Below are 22,886 nucleotides of genomic sequence, written 5' to 3'. Positions count from 1 at the left end.
AAGGAAAATGCTGGGTTTTCTTCTCTTTTTAATTAATTCAAAGGATGTTTTTCTTGTTCAGTTCATCTTAGAAAGATACAAGCATCTAAAATGTTTGTGTGGAAGCCATTGAGATAACAATAACTTTGGTTCTCTTGAAAAAAGTTTTGGAGAGGATTTTAAATTTTGTGAATCCACATTTGAATCAATCCCTGACCTTATCCTGTACCTTTGGGAGAGAAAATCACCGCAGGATTGTCCACTGGTCACCCTGTTCCTCATTCTCCYGAGCATCTTGTAATAGCTGCCATCAAAGACAGGACAGTGGTATGAACAGAGTGATGTCTGATCTAAGCAAACTCTTATTTGTTGAGTTTCAGTGGGACATATCATTTTTAATCAAACTTTTCTCTTCCTCCTTTTTCCCCTAGACCTCTGTGTTTCCACTGAGTTTCTTGAACAGAGATGCCACCAGAACTGTGAAAAACCCTCAAGGAATGGAAAGAGCCCTGTCGTGGAGGCAAACAGGTATGCACCTTCTCTGATTTGCTAACTATCTGCCTTTCCTTGGATTTTTCACTTTCTGCTAACTTTGTTTAGTTATTCCTGAGTCTTCTATGCTTTCTGCTTTGTATTTWGTTTGTGGACTTCTTTTTTTACCCACGGGATAAAACTAGACCTGCCCTGAGCTCATCACAGCCTGGCTGCTGCTTCAACTCTTCATCCTGCCTTAGAAAAACACTGTTATAGTGGTGTTTGAGAAATCTGTACTGTGTGAGACAAGGAATTAAGTATATCCATGATTTTACAAGCATAAACACAGAGGACAGCACTCCTATGAAAAGTCAGATCCCTAGTTAAATTTATGAGTGAACCTGATGGAGATGGTGATCAACATTGTAATTTCAGTGCTAAMCCACTTCTCAACCCAAAAGTCTGCCCAGTTTTATCAGTCTTCCAGCCCCACCTGAGCTAGGCTTTTATTTGATCTGAAGTGTGTGGTACTGGTTGCCTTTTAGCAGAGTAAATCAAATTGGATTGCACAGTATATAGTTTTAAAATGAGATATATTACTCTCATTGCCCTGGGTTACTGTGCATGTTCTCCCTCTGCCTGCAGATCACTCACTTTCACGAGCAGGTCTCCAAGTTTGGGATTCAGCCCCTTTGCCTGCGTTTTTGGCCACAGGAGCAGGCTCATTAAGGTGCCTCCCTGCAAATCCTCCTCTAATTGCTCCAAGCATGGTGGCCACGAAGCAGAAATCCAGTTGGTGAACTCCGCAGCTTGTGGACAACTTTTCTTGCCAAGCCTGCATTATGAAGGGCTAATTGTAAAAGCGCTGCACCTGCTGACTCCCTTGGTGGCTGGAGCCAACAAGAAAAAAAAATAGTAATTTATTAATGATCAAGTCACAAATAGTAATGAAAACAATAGGAGCATCTGAAGGAAGCGCTGCCGGGGGCAGAGGTGCAGGTGCTCTGTGCCCTGAACAGGCTTGTCGGCATTTTTATAAAGCTACTTTACAACCCTTATCAATTTCCTACTGCTTTCTGTGTACCCCCTGCCCCTTTGCAAATGTTTTGCCTGCACAACAGGATCAGCATTTCTTGTTGTAGGTGATAAAATAGCTGTCACCCTGCGCAGGGAGAAAGGAGGGAAGAAGAAAAAAAATAGGTAGGTCCAAGGAAACAAAGCCGAGGAACGCTTTTTAGAGGAAACAAATGAGTGTTAATGGAGCCGCTGAGTCGGCACGAGGGGAGAGGTGATGTGATCTTAGCTGGGAAATGCTGAAATATTTGGGGTTACAAATGCTGGAGGCCAAGAGAAACTCATTGCTTAAACTAGGGCAGCACTCTGTGTATATCCTTGGTTTTCAAAGGTGACCAGCACATGCCTCAGTCTACAAGGAGTTTGGGATCTAGTGACTCTGGAAATCTCAGCAGTGGTTTAAATCTCTGCATTGCACTGGCTAGCCTGAGGAAAACAGGAGGCAGGTGAACAATGCTAATTGTCACAGCTTTTTCCTATGATTTTGGATGTTTTACACAGTCATACCTGGTCACGCTGTGTCTCAGAATACAGTGTTTTGAAATACTGTGATAATATGGCTTTACTTCTATGTATAAATGAATGTAAAATGTTTGAGAAAACCGTATGGTGAACTAAAGAACTAACTCAAAGTCTGCACATTGAAAATGTGTCTTTCATCTGTGATTTGCCCTGGATACAGTGTCTGGAAATAGGGCAGCTGATCATAACTTGCAGAAGGACAAGAAACATAATCAGGTCATGATAGGTGCTCGTCATGCCCAGGAGGCAGGTTAGAAAGGGTATGATATGTGTAATGTTAAAGTTTGAATTTCCTCTATTCTGACCATCAGACACATGGCCTTAACATGTTACTTTTCCCTCAAAAAATGTGCTAGAAAGCATTAATGCAGATATCAGCATGACAAATCTTGTTCTGTGAGTGGGCTGCAATTCTGTGAGAGTGTTCCAGAGTGCATCTGTCACTAGCACAACTTAACTCAGCTTGCAATGAAGGAAAGCTGAACTTTGTTGAAAATTCTTGCCTTGCCATGCTTTAAGGTTTTATACATGTACATTTGCCATGGCTTAGTAGAAATCTGGAGACTTTCTAAACTGTGGGAACATGCGTGTTTGCCTGAGCCCCTAAAACGTTCACATTTGTCTGCTGGTCTCAAAATGACCAGTTCTGAAAAGATTGCAGGTGTAGATCTCTCAGCAGAAAGGAATTAAACTGAAAATTCAGCCTGGATCTTTACCAAATGAGTGTGGGCCCCATGTCCTGCACTGACTGATATCCGTAGGTGTAATAAGCTGACACACTGCAGGCATCAAGGAGCTGCAGCTGTGGCTGCCCCAGCGAGCACAGCAGGCCAAAACCTCCAAAGAGTCACTGCATTTCTGTGTTCAGGGGGGAAAAAATAAGAGAGGCTCTTTTAATTAATTTTAACGGAGACAAGAGAAAAATTATCTGCAAGAGAGAAATTAATGTCTCCTTTTCTATGAGCCAGATGCAGTTCTCTCACTAACTGAGTGCTGCGCTTGGTGTGTAGGAACTTCGAAACTAAAGCACCAAAAGCATCATAGTTCCCTGTTTCTTATTGCTATTCCTGTGCTTTCATTCAGGAGCAATCCTTACTTTAAATAATAAGAAAAATACATATATGTTGTTTTTTCCCCTAAGGAACTAGAAGGCTTTCACTTTAATTTTGGAATTTTGGGTAATTAACATGAGTTCAGGAGCTGTGCCTTTCAAGAGCTATAGATAATATGGTGTCTAATACAGTGGTAAGGATTCTATTAGTTCTTACCACTAGGTAAGGACAGCTAGGAAGAGCTGGCAGTGCTAATTATTGCCCAAAGTTTTGAGGAGGGACCAGCATGGAGTTTGGATGCAGTAACATAACTATAGTGGCATGCAGCATTAGTGCTTGAGGAAAAGTGAAGGCAAGTCTGATGTATCCTATAATGAGGGGAGCATATTCCTCTCTCTAGTAACTTACAAATTTTCACCTTTTGTCCTCTACAAAATTAACCTCTCATTTCCTCCAGCCTGCTGACCAGGTGCRTAGATATAGGATTTTAATCTTCCCTAGTGAAAAATGTCCCTGCAAATCTGTCCATCAGAGCTCTAGCAGTATTATTAATAAAGTTCTCCCTAACAAAAATAGGACTTTTGGAGCTCAAATAAGGCTGTTTTCCCTGTTAACCAGCTGAGCTGTTTGGCTGTGGACAAACACAGTGGATGACGGGTCAAGGATGGAGCAGGCTGACTTCTCTCTGAGCTTGGCCTTGCCTCTGGTCCGACACGTGAAATGACAGGAGCATTAAGCAGTTGTTTATCTGGGGGAGCTGCGCTGCATTGTCCCCTGGCCRAGGTGGCACCTCGTTCTGCAGAGCTGCTGGGATAAAGGCTCACGGAGGTGTCCCCTCCATGGACAGGTCCTGTGTATTCACCAGGGAGCAGGATCCTGGCACGTCTGCAAATYGCCCACCTATGGAACAGCATTAACTGACTATGAAAATGCACCTGAGGGGTTCAGTGCTGTTGAAGGCCTAATGTTCTGGAGAAGATGCAGCATGGAGGATTAAGTGATTTCTGCTGTTCAAGTTCTTCTGGCATCAGAACTCTCAGGAGACTTTCTCTTGTGCAGCTTCCAGATTCTTTGTAGCTAGATGCACTGAAGCACATACATTTCAGGTTTCTCTGTAGCTGGAACTATAGGAGCAGCTTTGATTTTTACCCTCATATTGCAGGGGGTGCTGGAGGAATAGTAGCCAATAGTGCATGTTGTGAACAGCCACTGTTCAYTTTGGGGAAGTTTTACCGAATGGCAAGAGACTGCAGACTAAATCTCTGGAAAAGAATGCATGCATAATCCATCATGCCTGTACATTAATCTGTCTAACCTTCAGCTGCAATTACAAAAGCTTCTGCTTCTTTAAAAAACAGACCTTTATTTAGAAAAACAACCTCACTTATGGTGATGAGAAATAAGAATAAAATGGGAATGGAAGAGCATTTGGATTAATTTGTAGAGGCAGCTTCATASAAGTGAGCACGTGCCCTGATTTTTGCATCCTTTTGGAGCAGCAGTAGAGATTAGATTAGCTGGCAACGTGGGAGCAGCCGAGATTTGTCCCTGAGAAACATTAACTCTGCAGCCCTCAGTCAAGTTACAGAAATTCATATCTGTTACAGTGAATGATTTTGTTATAGTATCAAAGAAAAAGATACCAGTTGTTTATTTCATTCATGGTTCTGACTGCAAGTTCGCTTTTAGACTTGAGAAGTTGTGTGTTACTGAAAAGTGCAGCTAATGTTAGGAGGCCYTTGATCCATGGTTTTCTAATGGAGATGTGAAGAGATTCTAAATAGCAGAAAATCAAATGTGGATTTTTGTTTCTGGAAAAGCTTTGCCCAAAGCTCTCCTCGTTATCCTGATGTAAGGGGGAAGTGCTGAGAGAGGCAGGAGCTGATCAGGTCTGGTGACATCCCCACGTGTCTTGATTTGAGCAGAGTGGCCTCAGGAGGTGAGAGATCACTTGTGGCTTGGAAAGGGAGTTGGAGAAGTCCCATCCTGGTTCTCTTCTCCAAGGTCAGTGATCTTTACAGTTTCTGGTGATTTGGGGGAATGTGGTATGAACAAGAGATTGGGGTTAAAAATAGACTGGACTCATRGTCTAGCACAACGGACCTGGATCACAGACCTGGATCGTCTGGGTGTCCCTGCACAGCAAAGGGATTTGGGGTGGAGGGACGCGAGGCCCACGATGTATTTTCATTAGTGGCTGTTTAAAAACGTTAYGTGCTCCCTTTTTTCCATCATGACTCATGGTTTAAAACTACTGCCCTGGGGCATAAAAATCCACTCCTAACAACTTCCAGTGGGACCGCTATTCCATCAGTGTTCCCATCAAACCTTGACTCCGTGATTAATATTCACCCTCTTTCTTTGTTAATCATCAGTCTTCATTCATGTTTTGTAACTTCCCGCTGACAGGAGTGGTGTTCCTGGAGCAGCTGGTAGGGAAAACGGGAAGAGCTGAGCTGCTGCACACAGCTGCAAAAGGAAAATGTCACTTTGCTGCACTGCTTCAGCTCAAAAWGGCTCCTCAGGATGCTCTTTTTTCCTTTCTAATCCTAGGCCTGGAAGCAATGGGATTGCACTTTCAGTAGTGAGATGGGAATTTAATACAATGCATGATTTACAATGCATGTATTTAATACAATCCAATGAGCTGCTGCACAGCTTCACCTGGCCTGTTGTTGGACTCTGTAATTTACCCCAGGAACTACAATAGTGAAGAACAAACTGCCAGAACTTGATTCATCAAATTGAATCTGTACAGGCACTTAAAGACCATTTTGCTATTCACATTTGTGCTAGAATTTGTGAATTGGAGGTCCACTCCAATTKCCTCCCCTTCCCGAATGACCTAGGACATGAGACTAAATCTCTTSCTTACTGCCCTACAAATTAATTGAGGATAGTTACTGTTTTTTCCTTTGATCTGTCTCTCTGGGTAGTTGAAATTGTCCGTCTTGCAGAGCAGGAACCCCCTGATGTCTGCCTGAAATGCTGAATAAACACGTCAGTCTGGTAAACAAGAGGTTAATATGCACTCCTCAAAGAGGTGGTGCAGGTGAGTCCACCTTCTAGAAAGTGTTCCTGCAATTTCCACGACCCCTCTTAGCTCTAGTAGCTTCATACGGTAACTACAGTCCCAGACTTAAGATTCACCCCTCGAGATGCTTTGTAACGTGTTTTGATTTATTTGATAGAAATGCTGAATAAGATTCTCACTGTGCTCATAGTAGTGTAAGCAATAAAGAAGCAACCAAAAGGGATAGATTTAAACTATTAAATCTAAATCCTGCTTTGGTTTATCTTGCTCAGACACATCATAAACTCTGCGTGAATGAACATTTAGGACAATGTATTGAATAGAGAGAAAACAAAACCAAAATTCCCAAGATAGGCTTGCAGGTGAGAGTTGTTATGCCTTTATTCTGGTAAAAACACATCATTTATATGCAGCTTGTCAGGGTGGGGGGAAAAAGGTTTGTTTCTTTAGCTTAGAGAACCATATTACCTTGACTACAGGTCTTGAACCTGTTTTCTGCCAATTTTTAAGGTAAGTCCTTATAAAAGAYAAATATTATGACAAATAAGGACTACATCTTTTGCAATACTGATGAGTGAAGAAGCTGTTGACTGTGGAAGAGATCTGGTCTCATTTGAGTGACTGGTTTAGGCAGGATTAAAATATAGGAGAATGGTAGGTGGTTGCAGTGCAGGGTTGGATGAGGAGTCCTGTAACTTTTGCTATTTCAGTCAAAGKGCAACTAATTTTTATATTTGGTAGAAGTTTGAAATTATTAAAGAGAGGCTAGGAATAGAGAAAGTTTCCATCTATGTGGGATATMCTTGGAGAAACATGGATAGATATGACTGATTGGGAAACCTGGATGGTCCAGCATCAGAGTCCTCATTACTCACAGGGTTTTGCTTTTTACTCTTTAAAGAAGATTTTGCCTTAAAGCAGTCTTCCTTTTTTCTTCTTTCCCACTTTCCACAAAAACATAGGAAGGCTGCTTTCTAAACCTGTATCTTTACTCATCCAGAAAATGACTTCTCTCCCAGTATTCCAGCTCACTGTATGACCCTCAGGAAGCTATTTCCCTTACTGCACACTCTCAGCGCACACAATCTCAGCCTTGGATGTGGCAGGGGACATCCAGCCACCCTCCTGCTGCCCAGCGTCACAGAATGTGGTGGCACCAGGCAGCCCTGCAGGAACCATGGGCATGAGTCTCTCCAGACAAGATGGCTCAATGGTGGACACGTCTTTTTTGTTGACAGGACGTTTTGGTGTCGCTGGTCTCCTTGGCATGCCCAAGAAGGTAGAGAACTGGCTAATGGGAGGAAATATGCTTGAGTCAGTCAAGATGAAAGAGGAATTAGTAATGATTTTTGAGTGTATATTTTTGGAGCCAGCCACTGGGCAGTTCCCCACTAGGCCTCTTAAGCAGGATGAAAGAAAAACCCTGTAAATACCTCCTTATCATCCAGAACTGTGAATACAGAAAGCAACACATTAATGCTCATCAGGCAAGGGCAAGACCTTTGTGTCAATGTTCATTAATGGAACAAAAGTGCTGCGGGGTCCTCCCCGGGCTGGTAAAACCCCATTGTGCTGGTGCAGGAAGGGCTGCAGCCCCAGGGGCCAGGCTGTCTACTGGGAAACGTGGAGGAGTGTAAATAGAACCAGCCCGTTCCTTCCTCCTCTTCACTCGTGAATAACCCAACGTACTGTCTTGAATAGCCCCAATAATGTCTAAATGCCACAGCAGAGTCAGGCTGGCCGACCACCCTCTACTTCTTAGGCTGTTCCTTGCATGCACGGGGGGCAGCAGGAAGAGGTAGCTCCAGAGCAGATGTGGATCAYAGGCTTTGCAGCAGTGTCTCTTTTGGTGGCAGAAGCGAGGGATGCAGAAATGTCCAAGGGCAGCAATCCCACCCAGCAGCTTCCGTGAGCACAGGCCCAAATGTGCCGGGCTCCGAGCCAGCTCCATGAATGCTCCCGTTTGGAGCAGTGCTACCTTTCAGSAGGAGTGAGGAACCTCCGAGCAAATGCAGCACAGGCTGGAGCAAGAGCTGCCATCCCTGCAGCATCAGCCCTCCTTTGCCATGGGGCAGAACACCAGGTTGTTTCCCTGCTAGACTCCTTTGATCCCAGCTTGCTGCAAGGCCGAAGCTCTCATTTGATCAACATGAAACAAGAAGCAGTTGAGCTCCTGGCTGCACYAGGAAGAGCTTTCCTTTCTGGGTAGTAAATCTACAGTAATGTGCTCTTACAGCTTTATTGGGAGTTATCAAGTGTTTATTCAAAAGGCATTTCCTTGCATTCAAAGTTCTTCTAATTGGGCAGCGAGAGGTARTGTTCTCTCTGAATGGACTGTTATTGCTAAGGTAAAATTTGGTGTGTTTATAGTCGAGAGCCTGTCCACTTTGCTAATTTGCTGGGTGGAGAGAGGAAGTGGGACCGGGCTGGCACAAGGTTTCCACCGAGTGGAGTTTTAACAGTGCCATTTATAGACTCAGCTCTGCCCCAGGATGCTTGCAGCATGTCCTGCATCACCTCAGAAACTCCAGTGAGATGAGACAACCTGTGCAGAAAAAAACCATCTCCTGCCAGGAGCTCCTGTGCTGCCTGGTGCAACGTGTGAGGAGACGCTTTAGATGCRGGATGTGGTGACACAGGTGCATTTCTGCAGCCCTCAAGTGACAGGGACAGGGTGACCCCGGTGTCTGCTCGTGCTTTTGGGGGGAGGCAGCAGTGTGGCACAGCCGGAGCGTCTCGCAGGGCTGGGTTTTAAGGCCATCCATCATGCCCAGGGGATCGCCTGCAGGCCCTGAACTGCARAACCGGCACCTGGGGAGGTGCTCAGCTGTGAAAAGCCACTTGGTAGCACAGCCTCAGTGCAGGCCGAAAATAAAAACTGCTGCATCGCTCTGATTTTTAAGGAGGAAAGGGGAAGGAAACGCAAGCCACTAGTCTGAGTTACAGGTTTGGGCTGAGGTGGTGGCCAGGGGGTTGTGGCTTCCTCCGGTGGAGTGTTGGGCTTGGTCTGGTTTTGGATGCAGCAGGTCTAATTTCTGAAGGCCTCTGGACATGGTGATCCAGGCTTTGCACCTCCTGCATCTTCCCAAGGTACCTGCTGACTTTGGCCTGAAGGTTTGGAAGTGAAGCAAAGTTGGATCAAGAAACAGTGGGTGACTTTTCCTCATTTTAGTTCCTCGTCCTTTGGTTTGCATCAATTTACTGATTTGCAAGAGGAAGGGATTGCGCAGACACAAGATGAGGCTTAATTAGTGTGCAAAGTGCTTCAAGATCCTTGACAAGAGGTGAAATAGATGCGGGGAGCACTCCCTCCTCCTCCTCGGAGGCTGTGTTTCTGTAATGGTTGAAGTGACCCCTAAAATATAATATTAATTCTGCAAAACACTTGGGGCTTCTTCTGAATCAAAGGTGCTATGCAAATATATTCTCCCTTTCCCTCACCAGTCCCTTTGAGCCAGGCAGTCCACCATTAGTGGCGATTCTCATTTAATCAGGATTCAGCCTTCAAATTTTCTGCAACTCCATAGATAAATAAAGCAGCAGCCGTAGTTGATCATTTATTTATAAATCTATTTATAATCTATGTTTTGCATATTAATCAAAACCACTCCATGTGGCAATTCCTGATTAAGAACCATTTTTATGTCTAGTCTCTCTTGCCCCTAGATAATATGCAAAGAATTAGATTAGAAATAGTTTTTATAAATAAATTATGATAAACTGCTGCTTTATTTATATAGCCAGACAAAGGTGTTGCTCTTTCAAGCACTGGATTTCTTCCTCTTTCTCCTCATACTCCCATCTTCAGAGTACATTGATTGTGGTACTCAGAGGTCTTTTGACTGTGGACTTCTTGCCTTTGGATGGAAAAATGCTCCTTTCCACACAGGTGAGATGGTCTGAGGCCTAACCAGAAGGCTGCTGTTGTAAGAAGGATTTAAGGAGTTCAAGCCACCTTCTGTGCCCACGAAAGGTAAATGAAGTTTATGAATTCAGGAAGCATCTCACAAGGTTTTGAGCTGCCCATATGATGGGAGTAACTCAAGCTCCTGCTCGGGCAGCAGGCCCTGCCTCGGGGCCATCGCTGATTTTGAGGACACGAGTGGAATTGTGAAGGTGCCGCTTGTCAGCCATGGCCCTCTGGCATGGCTGGCATTGGGGCCACACAATGTGGGAAGGTTGGAGCCCTCKAGGAGGGTGTCATTGAATGACACCTTGATGTCACATAAGTAACTGGCTCAGCAAGCTGGTTGTCATCTCTAAATGTCTTCCTAGGGGCTTATGTCTGTTCAAGCAGATGTGTTTGAGAAACAGGGTATTGGCATGCATAAAATATAGTTGCATGCTGATAATGTTGCATATGTATTTGAATTGACCTTAGTGGGATTACTGAAATGTTTTCRTTTAATCTCATTTTCTTCTTTTTTTAATCAAGATTCTTAGTCTAGGGTTCCGATTCTGTGCATGTTACCTCATGCACAAGCATGTTAGAGCCTCACAGAAAGCAAACACRGTGCTGCAACAAGTTGGCAAGTCTTAAGGGAAGCTGTAACATATTTTTGGTACAACACTGAGCAAGACTTTTTCTTTCTTTTTGCTCTATGAATTGGGAATAATAATGATTTCCTATGTTATGGGAATGAAAGAAATAGTTCCATGAAAGACATATTTACTTAAGAGAGAATTCTGGATACAAGTGAATCATTCCGAAGGTTTTTACCATGCACCTGAGGCCTTCCCAATTAGAAGGGATGTGATATGGCGTGACCAGTCATTGGAGCTCTTGTGCCGTAGGGTGGATGATTCCTAGGGTCTCCAAATAGTTTGTTTAAATGCAGCTTGCCTAGAGAAAGCAACTGGATGTGTTGCATAGAAAGCAACTATGTTCAGTCTTGCAGACATTGACTCATAAATACATAGTTTTGAGGTGTGCTACGTAGTTTTGATGTTTTATATTGTTTTTGCAGCTCTGTTTTTGAACGCTGAAGTTCTTGTGTAGCTACCCCTTTGGGAAGTGGAAGCAGCCCTGTGACAGCTCTTCAGAATTTCACAGGTTCCTAAAGCAGAGGAGAAAACACTTGTTGAGAGTCATTCCTCCATCAGCCTAGAATTCATTTCTGTAAGATATTGCAACAGAATAATTCCAGGCAGTAAACTGAGGCTAAGAAATTTTGTTGTGAATTGTTTGTTCAGCTTAAGTTCAGCCAATGCTGAACTTTTAATTTAAAGAAGTGTTGTTTTTGAGCAGTGGTGAGCTATTGCAGCCTGGCCCTTCCACTCATTAGTGCTGAATGCCCCAGGCTCAGAGCCCTCACCGTGCTACGTGCGCGACCGCAGCCCTGCTCTACATGATGCTGGACAGGGCACAGTGCGTAGGCCCAGGCCCTGCTGTGTTTTATCTTGCTTAATGAACCCCCTCTCTTCTATAACTTCATTGCCCTCTGTGTGTTCTGGGCTCCTTAATTACATTCTGTTTGGCAGCCAGGATCCTTTTATTATTTTTATATTTTTAAATATTACCAGATTCCCAAACCATTGCTATCTACAGGCAGCAGCTCACAATTACTGAACCACAAACAAGGCATATGAAAATGAAGACAAAAGGACAACTTTAAAGTCAACCTTTACTTCACCTCCATAAAGACATTTAAAACTAGAAGTTCTGCTGTATTTTCCCATTACCTTTTGAAGAAGGACATGAGATGTCTGCACATCTGCTGAATATGTTCCCGAGGCCTGAGGGCACAGCCAAAAGACCAAAGCTGGAGCCTAAATGAAGACATGGTGTGAGATTAAGTTGCTGGGTTGTAGTTATGGTCTTTGGCAATGCGATTTCTGTTAAATTATCCTGTTAATGAAGATGTTTCCCCTCTGCTTTGATTGCTAGATTGCTTCTTAGTTAACCTGTGATRACCATGCTCTCTTCCCTGCTCTTGTGGCATGGTTTGATTTCACTACCCAAAGCAAACTTTCCAACTCAAAGCCACTGCACCATTGAGCTTCCAAAGCAAGACAGGTCTCCTCATGAAGCTCTAGATGCTCCTTTGTACTGGCCTGCAGGAACATCTAGTTTGTTGGGAACATTTTGCCAAAGTGGAAGCAGTCCTGGCTTTCCACATGCAAAATGTTAATGCAAATAAAGTCACCATCCTTAACCAGGAGGCTGTTATGTACATGCACTTCATGTTTATTCACTGTAGATGTACCTGAAGCAGAGAAGGAAATGGGTGATGCTGGCAGCAATAGATTGCACATTGCTTTTAAATAAGTGGGTTGGATTGCTTACAAAGGAGGGGGAAATGGCACCGGCCACTTGCTGAGCTCAAGCAGAAACTCAGCCTGTTGCAACACCTGTGTTGTGCCAATCAGTGGCTRGTGATGTGACCCGGGTTAGTCTGGACTGCCTGCCTTGGTAAGCTGTCCTTTCTGCTTTGACTCCTGCAGAGGGAGGTGTGAAGGTGGGAGCTGCATGATAGAGTTAACCTAAAAACCCTGTGTAGCCCCTTTCTCAAGGGGCTTAGGGAGTGCAAAACACCTGGTCTTTCCCTCAATGATGGTCATCTGAAGATCCTACAGAACAGCAAGAACATCCAAGCTGGTGGGAAGCAGAAGGGAGGAGAGCAACGTGTTCCCTGGTGAGTTGGTGCTTATGTAATCCTGGAACATGCTCCTTTTCCATTAAATTAGAATATTACTCTTTGTAGGTGAAACTGCCTCTGGAGGGATCATGATTTATTGCTGTGCTTCTTTTGATAATTGGGAAATGGAGAAAACCAGGTGCTGGGCCAGCGGGGAAGGAAACTTGCTGTTCTCTCACCCACAGCCCTTTCTGCAGCCTCTCACCACTTGGAGAGCCCTGTCCTCAATGTGGCCATCTCACAACGTGCTGAGCCTGGGAGCAAGGTGCAAGGAACTTCACAGCACTGCTGWAAGCCCCCTCTGAAATGCTCTTCTGTAACACAGCCGCAAGGAAGCAGCCCAGCAGTTGGGGCTTTCGCTAAGGATGGTCCATGGAGCATGGAGTCCTGAGGAAAACAGAGGAAGGTGGTGGGAAGGAGCCCGTTTCTTAAAGGAATGACATGCCTGCTCCTTAGGCTATCGCTACCGCATGGAGATGTGAGAGAAGACAAGGCAAGCTGGTTTGGGGGGCGGGAGAAATCCCTCCAGTTGAGATGTCTTTCTTCAGAGTCACCTGAACCTTCCAGCATCCGTATGAAGATGCAGGACCTGCTGTGCACAGAGCAGAGTGCAGCTGGACTGGCACCGCTCCRCCGTGGCTGTGGTGCAAACCTAGCCACTCTGGCAAGACATTTATTAATAAGCACAGACATCACCTTACCTGAATTTGTGGCCTATGCTTCTTGCTGGGGCATTTTTAGGTTGAACTAATAGTAGAGCTCCTTAAAGGAAGCTCTGTAGTGACCAGAGCTTCCTTGCTGTGGAATTTGTATTTTCAGTTCCGTCCTTCTGAAGAAACATTACAGAATATAAAGCGATGAGGTGCTGCTGTCTATCTGAGAGATTAAGCAACGGTGTTTGCTCGCTCCCATGGGATGTTAACTCTGAAGCCTACAGATGAATTTTGCTTCAGTGATTTGTTTCCTGATAAAATGATTCACAGCTCTCCTATCCATCTGCCACATCTAGAGGTGCAAAGTTTTTCACTTGAACACTATGGGAAAGCGTCTTTTCTTCATCTTCACCTAGTTTAAATTAGCTTTATTTTCCAATGCCCTTTTCACTTCCTCTTTTTTTTTTTTTTTTTTTTTTTTTTTTTTTTTTTTGCGCATCATCTTCATGCACCCATGGTACCTAACATTAACCTCTGCTCAGCAGGTGCTGTAGAAGGCAGCCCTGGTATCCAAACAAATTTTCCATGTGGAAAACAGACCTCAATGTTGTCTTACAAAAGGAATCTGCTGGCCAGCTTTCGTTATCGTGTTTTTTTCTTTTAATGGATCACTCAGAAAATAAGTGGCACTTTTAGCATCCATTAACTCTCACTTAACTTATGCTAAATAGCCCTTGAGCACCTATGGACACACTTGTGAGAGCCGTGTTAACACCAGGCCAATTCATTAGAAGTGGGACTATTACTTCCAACATAAAATGAATTCATAATGATGGGAAAGGTAAAAGAAAGGCTTACCAAAAAATAATTGGTAGCCTGTTAAGTATCCATTAATGCAATAGCACCACGCTCCAACTTCAGCAACAGCAGATGAAATCTCTGGGAAGACRAGTCATTGTTCTATTGTTCTTTTTCCTTTTTGTTTTTTTTTTTTCCACAGATGTTGCCTTCTCCTGGTTGCAGTAGGTGGGTGACTATTTTCTTACTGTGGCAGTAGAGCTGTTCGATCCAGCTGAGCCCAGATTCCTACCTACAAACACAGAGAGGGTCCCTGCCCTGCAGAGCTTGCAGACTGTCAGGGTAACTGCAGAGCTTGCAAACTGGTAAAACAGAGGTCCCCAGAGAGGGAGACACTCGCTCAGTGGCACAGAGCTGAGCCACAGCTGTGACCTGGCTCCTGTCTCCAACCCATCACTCTGTTTGCTTCTCTTAAGGCAGGGAGAAATGTCTTTTTCCTAAAATCAAAAGGAAACCAGAAGYCAAATTTTAGCTGTTATCCTGACTCAACCCCCGCAGAGTCTTTGTTCGTGGCCCTTTTGCTGAACTAGTCACCATGATCTCAGGTTATTCCTGGTTTTACCCCATGGATGGGCTGYTCCCGTTGAGTCAATGTTCCCTGGGGATTTGCAGCTGCCAGATTCTGACATAAGGCAGTGCTGATYGTGGCCCAAAGTGGGGCTCGCTCTGATGGGAGGCCTGGGAAGGGCCACATTCCTCAGCTGCAGCCTRTGCGGTGCCCAGCAGCTGGCACCTCTACCTGCACCACTGTCCTGCTGGACCAYCCGAGCATCTTGAGGAGCTTCCTCCAGTTCATTCCTTACTCAGAGTCAACGGGGATGATCTCAGCCCATCTCACATCCAGAACTGGTACAGTGGGGACAGTAGCTTATTTCTCTCTACAGCATATGAGGGATGCTCAACACATTGCATCTCTCGGCACCCAACAACTCCAGTGCACAGAGGCAAACCCCTCCGGCAGCGCTGAGATCCTTGTGCTAGCAGACCTCCTGTTGACCCCGGACGGCTCCTCTTCTTTGAGGGTCCCTCTTTTCTTTTTCCCTTTCTTCTGTCTGCTGTTGCTCACATTTCCCCCCTCACGCTAATTTTACAGGCACGCTGGGGACCAYGTGCTTTGCCACATCACAGGAGAAACCACAGGACTTCACATCAGAAGCGCTGCCAGATGGATCTGCTCATGGCCCACCACAGYGCGGGGACATCACCCCTCTCCAGACAGGAGGCTTCAGGAGAAACGAGTGTGGTTTGGACAAATCATTGGTTTTGTTCCTTCTAAAGTTTGGAGATTTTTTTTCCCCTTAATTGTTGCAGTTTTGCTGCAATTCTTTGAGGTTCAGGTCGCCTCTCTTCAGTAAGGCTGAGCAGTAGCCTCGTGATGAGCTCTTTGCCTCCTGGTGCACTTTGCAATTTTGAGTCCAGAATTCAGACTTTGAGGACTTCACCTGCTTGGGGAAAACATGGTGTTTGTGTATGTGTTGCATTGTTGTAACATATTTTGGTACTTCAGTAGAGGTTGTTAAAAGGTAAGGGWTTTTTTGCAATTGGTTTCTTCAGGGAGCATCTCAAGACCAGGTTGCTCTTTGTCTCCGTTAGTGAGCTGGAAGCCACATCTCTCTACAGTCTACTGGGGTGCCTTTGCTTTTGTGTTTGTAGGAATGGCAGGCAGAAATACATGGCTCCATTTTTAGGACTCTGCTTGATTATCTTTGCCTTCTTTGGAAAGGTGAATTAAGAATTGTTGTTGTTATTTTGGTTTGGTTTTGGTTTTCTGGAGGAAACAGCTCCCACTGATTTATCTCAGCAAAAAAGACACCTTGCAAATTTATATTTCTGAGACTACCTTTCCAACCTGTTCATGTCCACATCTCTTGTAGGGGGAGKGAGCTACTTTGCTATTTCTATCCCTCAAGTAAAATATAAAGGGAAAAGCCAGGCATTACATATATCCAGCTTTGGTTTCTGAATCCTACTCCTATTCTTTTATCCATTTTCCTTCATTAAAAGTGGCTTTGTGATTAAGAGGTACATGCAATTATTGCATGAACAAAAAAAAAATCCATTCTACCATGGTGCTATGGATCTGGACTACTGGTGAAAGAAATCTCCATTAAAATATCACTTGGAGTAAAGTTTTTAGAAATACTTGAGAGACTCAGGACTTCAGTCCTGTTTTATTATTATTACTAATGTCATTATTATTATTCAAAAGTGAGATATATGTTTAGGAGCTTGTTTAGCCCCCTGTGCCACTGCTAAGTGAGCAGGAATGACCACCCACAATAAATCAGGGGTATGTATAGGTGTTGGCTCTCATAAACACCATAGGTGCATATCTATAATGCTCTATCCTCAGCAGCAGCCCAGTGATGGCTTTTGCTTTAGCTCAGGACTTGGCTGACTTGGAACTAAAGGTTTCATGGCACTTTAGGAGGGGTACCTTTCATCCTCCTACAAGTGTTAACTTGGACTTAATAAATTAATTTTGCTTGATGTGTCCATTAAGCAGAACATAATTCCTATTTTCTATTCTGAATGTAAATGGGATTGCTCATGGTCTGCAAAGCATGGATATCAATTCTAATGTCTTAAGAAATACATTTTCAGACCATGCAAAGCAAATTAACAGTGAGGTAATATTTCACTAGGGGTGGAGCAAAAGATGTAATGTATTTTAAAATAGTTTACAAGGCTTTCATGTTTTCCAGGTCAGTGAAATATTGGTGATATGAGGTTTGTAGTTTGGCTGCTCTTGGAAAATTCCGCCAGTGCCTTTTGCCACCGGACAATGAATAAATGAAGATCAATTCCCTACCGTCCTTCTCAGTCATGTAATCTGTGATCTACAGAGTTTTCCTCTCTTAAAAGAAAAAAAGAAAGCAGGAGGGAGAGTCCTCTGCAAGACACAGATAGATAAAATGATTTCCTTTTCTTGCTGAAAATGGTGCCTGTGGGAATTCCCTGGCTTGTGTTTAATGGTGCTGCCGATCTGCGCGTAATTTCACTTGAGCCTTTGTACGAGGCAGCGATGAGGCATTTTATTGCTCATTCAGAACCGGTAACTTTGCGTATTCTTAAAGAATAAAAATCTCTTCATTTTTATCTTCATATGTAAGCCTTAAAGAATGCTGTAATCTCACAGTGGAGCTCTCTTTTCCTATGATCCTCAAAAGCACATTTAGGAAAAGAAAACTAATCACTTGATAGTACAAGTGAGGGGGACAGAAAATACATCTCAAATCATCTCAGCCTAGAGGAACAACTCCAGTGCTGTTTTTATCCTTCTAGCAGAGTTTATGGTTAAGAGTTTTGCTTCTCCACCTGGGCTTACCCCAGCCAAGCACTGAGCCTTGCAGCTATGCTGCTTATTTTGAACTTTGGCCCATGCCACGTGAGCATTCACAGCTGTTCTTCATAGCCTCTAATGCAGCAGCAGCCAATCCACTGCTACCCCTTACCCTCACCGTGGTGATTACCTTCATCAAGGGCATTGGTTCAACCTGTTACTCAGGTATTAGCTAATGAGGAGCAGCTGAAACCATTTTGTAGCTGACCATTTGCTGCCCTGGCTCACTCTCTCGGCTCAGAAGCAAGGTGCTACATCTTGGTTGAGCTTTCTCACTTCATTCTGCTTTGAGGTAAGTGATATTTTCTTTATCCTTATCCAAGGGAAGCAACATGTTACAGGTYGATCGTGCAGAATGTTACTGGGGCTCCTCTTTGGTGCTGAGCTCCTGGTTGGCCCCTTTGCTGTCTAGTGCTAGACCAAGTGCGAATCTCTTGGGGACCTTTCAGCGCTTTGTCCTCTGATGTCCTCTGATGTTGGTGGTGCAAAACAACTGAAGAACAGGCAACAGCTCATCTCAATATAGGCTTTTTTTGCTCCTTTCTGTCCTTGAGGGGAGCAGGGCTGCAGGCCGCTCTTGCTCAATGTGGCCTGTGGGCTCAGGCTTAACAAGTGATGGCTGCGGGCTGAGTGTAACTAGTTTCAGTTATTCCTGCTTTAAATGCTCCTGGCTGAATGTCTGCTGCTTGCCAGTGTCGTTTGTCTGCCAAGGAGGCATTTGTTTGGGAACTTACTCCGCTTCTCCCATGGCAGGAGAAAAGTCTGGGCTTGTCACTCGTCGGGGATTTCCCTGGAGAGTTTTGGCATGTAACAGATTTAATTACTCCGTTAAGAGGCTTTCTTGGATTTGCCAAGGCAGGCTAGAAACTGCAAATGACAGAAAAAGTGAGACTAGGGGTGTGAGAGAGTGAATAAAAAGGGAAGGAGCTGTGATCTCTCCCAGATGTTAAAGAAATTTCTGTGCCGCTGAACAAAGGTGCTGTCTGTCCAATATCATTTTTATTCCAAACCTTCAATATTGCAGCTGATGGCAGAAAATGTGCAGTAAAAAATGGGGAGGCCACTGGGTAATATCCACTGTAAAGTGTTAATTGCCTATTGAGGCTGTAAACTATGTCAATATGCCTGGATCCACGTTATTGACAGACTCCTATTTATTCCAGCCTCACAAAGCGGGGCTCTTTAGAACTGGGCTCTAATCAGTCATGCTTTACTGATCCCACCAAGAAGCACCAGTCGATAAACGCGCTTGCCGTCTTAACCCTTTGAAGTTTGTAAAATTACAAGCGGGATTGATAACATTGATTTGGGGAGGACTCCTGGAGGTGGAAAACCTTTGGAAATAAAACCTGCTTGTGGGAAACGGCACCCGCTCTAGAAGGAGGGTCGGCCTGAGCTTAGGTCGAGCCCACRAAGGAGAACCCAGACTGTCCTGGTGGCACCTGAGGCCTGAACTGAAGGAAGAAGCTTGTTTGGCCGGGACACCGAGTGTTTGCAGTAAGAGGATGGGAAGGGCCAGGGCTCTTTGTGTTGCACCTGCTAATACTAAAACTGATGTTGGTGGCAAGTTCCTTCTGGTTACATAACRCTGTGCTGCTGCCAGAGGCACAGGGATAAAGCCACGAGCCATAAAGCCATCATCTTATTTTCAAGAGAAGGGGGATTATCCCGTATCCATCTACTTAATGAAATTAAACCTCACACTATTCTGCCTGGCTGATATCCCTGGAAGTCGCAGTTTAAATTTCCTTGTGTTGAACTGTTCCTGAGTGTGAGTGTGCAGGGACTGTTGCATTCACCCCTACGGATGTGGCAGCATTTGAGGTCCTGTGCAAAGCATCAAAGAAAGGGTCATTTTTTCCTTCGATTATGTTTTGTTTTTGTTTTCCAAACTGATTGAGTTCCTTCTCTGCCTCCCACAACCAGAAAACCAGAGTCATTTTTTCTTTCTTTTATATTTATATATGAACATATATTTATAAAAAGGATATAAATATATATATTTTTTATACTTGGTACCAAGTGGCATTTTAATAATACTGATTAATTTGTGCTTGCTAAACTACTGTTCATCTAGATTTTAAGCAAGAAGGTTATAGTCAGGTTAAAGTCTTGTTCTGTGTGCTTCATAGCAATGTGAATATCCTGTCTGTCAGAATATAGTCAAACACCTTGCTATTTATCATGGGACAGATGAAGCTAAAAATCTCACTTTTGTGCCTGAAAATACAGTCTTAAGTAATACAGGGTATTGTTACATTATCAGCACCTAGTGATGCCATTTAATCACACTCWGCTTGTGGCAAATGGATGCCTCGGCAGAGCAGGTGTTAGGCATTACCTGTGATTTAAGCATGACACTGTTGGGTCTAGTTTACTGTGTAAGTGAAATAAGATCTTTCAGGTGTGCAAAATAGTATTTAACTGCTGCCAAGTTTGCAAAAGCAAGGAAGGAATGGTTTTGGTGTCTTCAGCTCCTTGCAGCCCATTTTATCTCAGGATGTTTATATACATTTTAATATGACTTAAACTTTTTCAGACTGGTGGATTTAGGAGTTTGAGTTGAGCCCTCAGTATTGTCAGTATTGGAGAGTTCAAACTTGGCGGTGAGAGATGTCACACTCCAAGGCTTGTGGACAGAGCAGGCTCTTGTTGTGCAGAAAAATCTACCAATAGAATCCTTAATATTTCTGTGGGGAAAATGGACATGATTTTGCACAACCTGCTGCAAAGTGTAGGTGTTTTTTGGAGTGAATGGGTGTGGGCCCTTGTCAAGTAGTAGTGATACGGCAGCTTTTCGTTTAAAGACAGCTGGTTTGAACGTAAAGCTACTTTTTCCATGTTGTTTTGGTGTATCTTGCCGTCTTAAGGTTTTTGGGGAGGAATTTTGCTGAAATAATAGGTCTTCTTATCCCACTTAGGTTGCATCTCAAAATGTTATTGAAAAAAAGTATGACCCAGGTAGGCTGAAACCTCTGCCAAATGAAAAGCTTTACATGCAGTGCAAGCAAAATTCATTAAACTACTTGAATTTGCCAGCAAATGACTGTAAGTGAAAATACTGCAGGTTGGGGCTCTGGGCAGAAGTTGTCTGTTTTGCTGCTTGCTGTTGTGGACAGTGTTGTCTGTAGATTAGATTTTGCTCTATCACTCGCAGCTGTTTGTGCTGACTGGAGCAAGAGTGTTTGAGCTGCAATAGTGCTTAGTTTAGTGAGCGTGTCTCTGGTGCCAGAACTCARCATATTGATAAAAGCATAAAAAATTCCGGACTGGGGGAGAAAATGTTCTCTTTGCAGGGGAGAAAAGCGTTAGGGTGCAGAAGCAGTGACGAGCACGTGTGCCTTGGGTATGTTGTTGTGTTTGTTGGAGAGAAATTTGGCTATGATTTAAAAAAAAAGTCTGCTCTTTCCAAGCCTGTTGTGATGTGACCACTAGAGAGCAGACTTAACCTAGTAACAAGAGCTAATTAGTTCTTGGCCTCTTCATTTCCTCCCTTCCCCCCTCCCTTTAATATATAGGTAGAGGGGATGTGGAAGGTTCTTTGCTTTGCCTCCAATGCTGTGCAGTCTTAGGGCTAATTAAAATACCACGGGCGGCCTGAACCCCACATGAAAATTTGATGAAGAATTGATCAGGCAAGCAAACAGCAAATTTAGCTGTGTGAGTGAAGGTAATGTTTGCTCAAATGTGTAATGAGGTCCATGGGGAATATTTATGGGGACCTTAGTGATGGCTTCAAAACTTCCTTCTCCTTGAAGTCATCTTACCTGCCTGCCCTCTGTATCGTGAGGCTGTAGGCACCAGGAAATCCAAAGCTCTTTCTCTCAGAGGTGGGCAGGCTGTGGAAGATAAGTTATGGTTCCCATTGAAAGCTTTGCAAGAGGAGCAGGGAAACTGCAGCCCAACTCTTGTGGAGCTTTTTCCTTGCCTTTAATACAAGGAAATGTTAGGGTGACATAAGCACTGGTGGAACACCTTGCAGCATGTCCTCAAGCTAAATAGCTTGCCTAGGGAGTTGARTGTCATGCTACAGCAGAAGCTGGCCTAAGCTGCATGGGTTTTAGGATAAGCTGTCATGGCTGGGTGTGTGGATAGCTTTCTCCTAAGGGAAAAGAGCTCTGTTTTGAGGGGGAAAAGAAGTAGAACAAATGGCTGTGGTGCAGGCTTGGGCCAGGAAGATGGGCCAGGATGAGGGCAGCTCCCAGCTTCAGCCCTTCAGCTGAGTGAACCCTGGTCATGTAGGACTGCACTTCTGACCAGGGCCAGTTGCTTCATTCCTCCATGGCAGCACGGTATCTTTTAACAGCACTCATGTTGATAGTGCTGTTGAGACTGAATACAGTCTGAGAAGTTAGAGCAATAGTGCTTGTACKATCTGCAATAAAAACGAACCTTTTTATTGCAAATTTCAAGTGTCTCYAGAACAGCATGCTGACACTGGGCAAGCCTACGTCTTTCTAGCATTGTTGTAAGAGTAGCGATGAGATGTGTAAGAAACAAACCCTGTTACTTTTTAGAGGAAAAAATTGAAGGAGGGGGTTTGGGAACTCTTATCATTCATTTAAGAATGAGTATAGCTGAAAACTTCAGTGGCCTGAGGATGTAACCTAAGAATTTATAATAGACCGAGGAAAAAAGATTCCCGGTTGTGTGCCTGGTGCCCTTGAAGACTGTGTTGATCTTATTTATCTAGGTTACAGTTTACAATAGCATCCTGGGCTGTTTTTGAGGAGGGTAACAGCAGCGTCAGCACGTGGGCTTGCTGTCTCGCTTCCAGGAGCTGGTGTACGTGTGCTGCCACACAGAGCCCTGGGGACGCCTACCCTGCTATGGCTTCAATACGCTGCTCCTTTAGACTATTTAAAGTCTTTTTTTTTTCTTTTTTTATACTATTTTACAAGTCTAAGACTCAGGAAAACCAGCTGCATATAATTCTTGTCTGAACTGAATCGGAAAATGTTTGAAGGAAATACCTGGCAGAACATACTGCTTGGACTGCAACCTGCCTCCCGTGGAGGCTTGGGCTGCTTGGTCTGGTTGGATTGCACAGGGATAAGTGTTATGGAAAAAGCTAGAAAAAGAACTTGAAGCTGAATCCAATTGCAAATATTGCAGTTTTAAGTCACTTGTTTACATTCAGCTTCATGCCTGTTACTGAGCTGGCTGCTCTCAACATTGCTGACACTTCATTCAACTTATAAGGTGAGATTTGAATGAAATAGTAAAACAAGGTCTGTCCATATGTCTTATTTTGTATAC

The 22,886-nt window shown here is 44.0% G+C and overlaps 1 long non-coding RNA gene across 1 annotated transcript; it reads left to right on the top strand.

Annotated features, from left to right (window-relative positions):
- The first annotated feature begins 429 nt into the window (after positions 1–429).
- Positions 430–11,157, top strand: LOC112949729. The gene is made up of 3 exons (XR_003249867.1): positions 430–507; positions 10,025–10,108; positions 11,103–11,157. It is a non-coding gene; the product is annotated as an uncharacterized LOC112949729 (long non-coding RNA).
- The last annotated feature ends 11,729 nt before the right edge of the window (positions 11,158–22,886 follow it).

Source organism: Nothoprocta perdicaria, unplaced genomic scaffold (assembly GCF_003342845.1).
Source record: "Nothoprocta perdicaria isolate Ctin4 unplaced genomic scaffold, notPer1 scaffold_3, whole genome shotgun sequence".
Taxonomy (NCBI): Eukaryota; Metazoa; Chordata; class Aves; order Tinamiformes; family Tinamidae; genus Nothoprocta; species Nothoprocta perdicaria.
The sequence above is the reverse complement of the archived record's forward strand: the minus strand, read 5'-3'. Positions and strand labels throughout refer to the sequence as shown.